Raw genomic sequence first — 6,000 nt, forward strand, 5'->3', positions numbered from 1 at the left:
GTTGAAGTTTGTGGTGTTCGATCTTATGTATAAAGAAAAACAAACAGGTTTGATAGACGACATTGAAACAACAACAAACAACAAAGTGAGCACACCTGTGGTGACGACAACAGTTTTCGCATAAAATGGTAAACCTTTGTTGCGGTTTGACCTTTCGTTCACACGACAACAGCAAACTTTTGAAATTAAATCTGGTAATAGAGTGGTGCAGGAGTGAGTCCTAAAACCAGGAGGTTACGTTAGCATGTTAGCACTTCCTGATCCCTCGTCCGAAAGTTAGTGGGTTTTTGGTTAAATGCCTGAAATAAGGTCTGTGGTTTTCACACAAGCTCAAGACATTTTCAGGTGTTAGTTTATTCTCTGACATAAAATGGGTCAGTAAATCCCCCACTCCAGATGTTTGAAGCCTTTCCGTGTCTTAAAAAAGGCGGTTGCTAACGAGTGTCTAAATGAGACTACAGAGGTTGTCGGGGACGTTAACATGAAAACCCATCTACTCACCAGTCCACCTTTACAGCCTCGTTGTGTTTCTACTCACGCTCTTTCAAACTCTCACTAACTTTCTAAGAAGAAAGGCTTTTGTAGAAGAGCTCAGAGCTAAATGAAATGACCAGTTGGAAGCTTAGCGGTGTATTTCGTTAGCTTAACATCAGCTTTTTACCACTGGAGATTGTATTTAGGCTTCAAACATGAAGATTATCTGATGAACAAATAGATTTTGTTGCACATAGTTTATTTTTTGCAATAATCCAAAAACCAATGAAAAAATCCCATTGGCGCTTTGTCGAGGGAACTGACTATGCTAGCGTCAAGGTTGGACTACAAAAAATTGCATCATCCCTGCACCACTCTATGGTGAACTATAGCTGTGTTTGTGTTCAAGTTACATCGCCATCTACTGGCTCGGCATAGTACTATGTTGCCGTGTTAATGCTGAACTTTTTTAAAACGCAGAACTGTTGATGTGTTGACGAGCCTTAATCAAAGTTTGTGTCACCAAATACTGAATGGACAGACGACTCTCAAGCTTGGCGGGAAATGAGTTTACTAACATGATCATGATTTAAAAAAACACACAGGAGTTTTTAAAGTAGAAAAGTATATTATAAAACATTTGCAGTATTTTTAAAGCAGAAAAACAAGAAACGCCTCCATCAAAGAGCAGCTGAGGAGAATCATCTGTGAAGGACAGCACAGATTTTATCATCAGACCGGTCTCATCTGTGCCCAGGACCCATCTGTTATCAGAAATAAAGACAAACATACAAAATATTTAAATAAATAAAAGAATGGCATCACTGGGACTTAGATATGGACATTTCATTGTAGTTTAATTAGTGTTTTTCTAATTAATCAGCCTCGTTTTTCCTTTGGCTTCAGCTAATTCTAAACAAAATGGTATTAAATGGACAGGATGTGTAATTAATTAGCTCATCACTCGGTCACTGTTTCTTCTCCTCCAGATGACTCTGTGGACTGGCTTCTGCATTGCCACTGCTCCTCCCCCGCCTCCACACTGTTGCTGTGATTTATTATTTCTCTTTCTTTTTTTTTAATTCTTTTCTTTCTCTCTTTTTTGGTTTTTATTCTCCTCCTCCTGTTGTCCACATCACCTGGATTCCTCGGGTCTCACTTCGTCAAGTCCACTTTGCTCAGGAATGGCGTCAGGAATCAATCAATCAATCAATCATTCTCTGTCTCTTTATTTTCTTTTTCCTCTCTTTCCTTTCTTTCTCCCTCGGAGGTGGTGATGGCTGAGGGCGTGGAGGGGAGAGGAGAGAGGGCGTTGGGGCTGGGGGGGGAGTCCCATCACAGCTTACAGTTTGGGAGTGATTTTGTGTTTTAAGCCAAGATAAACAGTTTTTTTGTGTGTGTCTCAAAGGCGTTTTGGCTGCGGCTTATTCCTACTCAAGACCTTTTATGTGCAGTCCAATAGACTTACTGTTGTTTATGTTTATTTTCGTGCAACTGTCGTGGTTGTAACTCTGCCTACATTGCACAAAAAACTATGTATTACTCATGCGAATCATCCACCATCATAAAAACAAAAGGTCTTTTGAATTTTCTAACCTTTGTCGCACTGTTACAAGGGATCTCTCTCTCTCTTTTTGTTTTTTTCCTCTCTTTTTGTGTTTAAAAAAAAAAAGAAAAAACCAGAATGAAATCAACTGATTTATGCAATGAATGAAATCACATAATCAGCCAGAAACTTTGTGGGGCCACAAGCCATCACTCGGTGTTGATGAGGATCAATATTTTATCAACGACCTTGTATTTTAATCCTTAAAAACACTCACACACAGAAGGCCCGAATGCAAATATATACATATAAATATAGAAATAAATATATATAAATATATATAGCCGAAAGAGTCTTAAGATATTTTAATGGCAAGAGTGACAATAGTGATAAAATTTTATTAAAATTAAAAAAGAAAAGAAGAAGAAATGCCCGTTTTCATTTCTCATCGGCTTCAGTTTTTGTGCGCCAGAAATCGAAAAGAAAAGTTTTCACCATCGATTTTTCTGCCTTAGCCATGAGAACCTAAAAGGAAGAGTCCGTTTATCTCACACAAGTCTGTATGTACAGTATGATATTTTTCATATTTGTGGGAGGGGTGGGTGCAGGGTGGGTGCAGGGTGAGGGGGGGAGGGTTTACTGCGTCAGGACAAGAATTCAATCGTCACAACACAACTCGTTTCGTCTGGAGGAGATGTTGTCGTGCCTCCCTTATCGTCCTGTTTCGTGTTTTCTTTTTCTTCTTCTTCTTCTCTTTCTCGCCTTGTTAGAATAATACTGTGCCCTTTGCATGACTGTTATAAGCTCTGTATACAAAGACGACGATGTTAAGTGCCACACAAGCCGGGCAAATCCTGCAGGGGGAGCGGCGCCCAGGCTCTTTCTGTTCTACCTTTTTGTGGTATATCACACACACCTCCCAAAATCACATGGTGCTTTTCGTCCAGTTTTTTTTTTTTTTTTTTACCAGCTTCGGCGTCCTCTCTCTCTCTCTCTCTCTCTCTCTCTCTTTCGCGTTTCTGTACGGTTTTCAAATCTTTTTTTTCTTCTTTTTTTTGTCGAACTCCATGTGCATGCTAAGACGTCTTCGTTGTGGTTTCAAAAATAGGAGAATAACCATATATCTGTATTTATACTGGTCACAAAAAAAACAAAAAAACATAAAACACGACGTTTCCTGAACCTGAGAAATGGGATCCAGGCATGATGCAGATGAAATAATACTCAATCGTAACCGATCGTGTTTCGCATTCAGTCCTCTGTAACATTTCTTTTGCTTTAATTGCACATTTTCATGCTGATAACGAGTTTGCAGTGTCAGTACCAGCAGACGTCTGCAGTATAAATGAACAAAAAAATTTTTTTAAAAAGTTTAAAAAAACAGAACTGCAGCAGAAGTCAAGACCATATTTTCACTTCTTGTCAGTAACTGCTGATTAAAGACTGTTGAATTTGAAGATTTTATTTCAAGTGAAAGGAATTATGACTTTAAAGATTATATATGTGGATTTGGAAACTATTTTTGGGGGGGGGTTGGGGGTGGTAGTGTGTGGGGGGGCACACATATAAAAAAGCCCGAAGCAGTGAGACGTCATTCGAGTATCACTGTCCTTTCATTTTGTTTACACGTGGGCCTCAAACAATGTTCAGCGTCACAGCTAACACCCGAGCTTCGGTCGTTGGATCGCAGAATCGCGACTTCTTCAGAAGAAAGCAACGTAACGAATGAAACATTAACAACACTAAAGCATCTCACAGTAGATTAAAGTTAAACAATCTACCTGAATGGATTCTTCAAGAATCAAAGACTCTGCTGGCACTTAAAGTGAGAAATTAGAGATTTAAATTTCAGATCTGTCGAGCTGCTTTGGCTGATTTTTTTTTTTTTTTCATTCTTTCCGATGTTTAAGATCTGTGACAAAAAGTACTAGTCCGAGCTGTAAACTACTACTTCTGTATTTACATACAAGTCAAAAACAAGTTTGAGCTGTTTTCTCTGAGGGCAGAGTCAAATTAAATCAGTGGATGGAGCCAAAGATTCAGTCAAGTGATGTTTAGAAGAGGCTAAAGTTCAACCACCAGAGGTCACCAAAAACACGATTTACAGATGTTAAATTGCTCTTAAAGTTTTCAGATTATTCTGTAATTATTTTAATCCAACTGGTCTGCTGACCTTTAATCAAAAGAAAAGAAAAGGATATTTTCTGGAAATAACTTTGTAATTTGGTCTTATGTGTAGGTAAATCAGAGACATTTTTCAACAGAACTACCAACAAATAATAATTTTCATTGTTGTTTAATCTCATTAAATCATTTTTATTATTATTATTTAGTCTTAAAAAATGTCAAAATTTCCCTGATTTTTCATTTTTAATAACCATTTTTTGTCCAACCAACAGTCCAAAACCAAGAATTAAGCTAATGCTGCTATGAAACGAAATAAAAAACAGCAATTACACATATTGTGAGAAGCTGTAACCAGTAAATATTCAGTATTTTTACCTCAGTTAAATGACTTAAACAATGAAGCATTTATTAGAATTGCTTAGGATTTATTTTCTGTCAGTCAACTAATTGATAAGTCAACTAGTTCGTTGTTAAATTAGTCCACTTCCAATGAATTAATTCCAATTAATTTCTATGAATCTAGAGTCTTTTCGGCAGTAGGTCAGATAAACATGCAAAAAATGTGCAGTTTGTCTGAAGGTAAATATAAAATTCAACATTCTCTATGAATCTGTATCGTCTGAACACATTTAACTTAAGTAAAAGTCTTAAACAGGAAAAAAAAACTTCTTGCTGAAGCCCAAAAAACTGGTTTTCTTGGTTCCGTCCACAGAGATTTAATTCCTCTAAAAGACAATATGACCAAACCTCCATTACAGAAATGACAGTTTTTGCACTCACAGATTTCACCTGCACAGACACAGTGAGGTTAAAGACTCACCTGTCCCAGTACACCTGTCCTCCTCCACACTTGCTCTACACACCCGTCTGTCACACACTTACTATTATTATAAATGCACTTGCTTCTACAGTAGTTGGGATGGGACTAATCCGAGGTGCCTGCCGGGACTTGACTTGCCTGTAGATAGTCTTTTTTTGGGGGGCGAGTTGGGAGGGGAGTTGGGGGGGGGGGGGTTAAGTGAGAACATTAAGGGCACTGGAAAACCTTAACTGGGATTAGTTGTATTAAGAAAAAAAAGACAAAAAAGCTTCTGCTGAGTTCTTTGTGCGACCTTGTCTGTTTGTGCCTTTTTTGATAGTCTTGATATCCAAGATTTGATGTGCAGCTTTTGTTTAGTCGGGAATCCGTTGTAATCGCAGTATACGCTCTTAAAAATGAACACAATCAATTTTTTTAATTTTTTTTTTTTTTTTTTTTGGGGGGGGGGGGGGGGGGTCGCAGGCGGGAATCCTTATCTTTCTTTTCTGTAAATTTTAAAAGAGATTTGTTGCCACAGCTGTGTGATTTGTGACTGTATTGAAAAGATGAAAAGCAAACATTTATATTTTTTGCGTTACCCTTTTTTCCTTGAGCCTTTTTTCTTTTTCTTTTTCTTTTTTTTTTTGATGTTTTTGTGCAGATATTTTTATTGTAAAATGAATGTTATGTTTCTATCAGACACTAATCTTGTTTGAGTTGTCTCCAGTGGAACTACTTCACTCTGTATGTTTTGATCAGTATAAACCTTTAATTGTGTAGTTAACTAAAAGAAAAAAGGAAAAAAATGAAATAAAATCCTTGGTTGTATTTTAAAGGTTTCTGTTTGACCTGCCATAGAAATTGTTTTTGAATTGATCGGTCGGTTTTATTTTGCTGTTGTGTGAAGGATTTGACTTGAACGAAGCATTTCTTTGCTGTTATTAAAAACCGACTGCCACTTTGAAAAAAATCTGTTTTTTAATTGTTTTTTTTTCTTTTTTGCAACTCTGCCATGACATTTAAATAGACGTTCATTAAAAACACTGTACCTTCA

At 37.2% G+C, this 6,000-nt stretch overlaps 1 protein-coding gene across 1 annotated transcript in view; it reads left to right on the forward strand.

Annotated features, from left to right (window-relative positions):
• mapk1 (mitogen-activated protein kinase 1) overlaps positions 1–6,000 on the forward strand; it is a 30,272-nt gene extending 24,272 nt beyond the window's left edge. The window contains exon 9 of the mRNA XM_018688482.2: positions 1,464–6,000. The gene's annotated coding sequence lies outside the window, so the exon portion shown is untranslated. The remainder of the gene's footprint in view (positions 1–1,463) is intronic.

Source organism: Lates calcarifer, linkage group LG13, assembly GCF_001640805.2.
Source record: "Lates calcarifer isolate ASB-BC8 linkage group LG13, TLL_Latcal_v3, whole genome shotgun sequence".
In the NCBI taxonomy this organism is placed as follows: domain Eukaryota; kingdom Metazoa; phylum Chordata; class Actinopteri; family Centropomidae; genus Lates; species Lates calcarifer.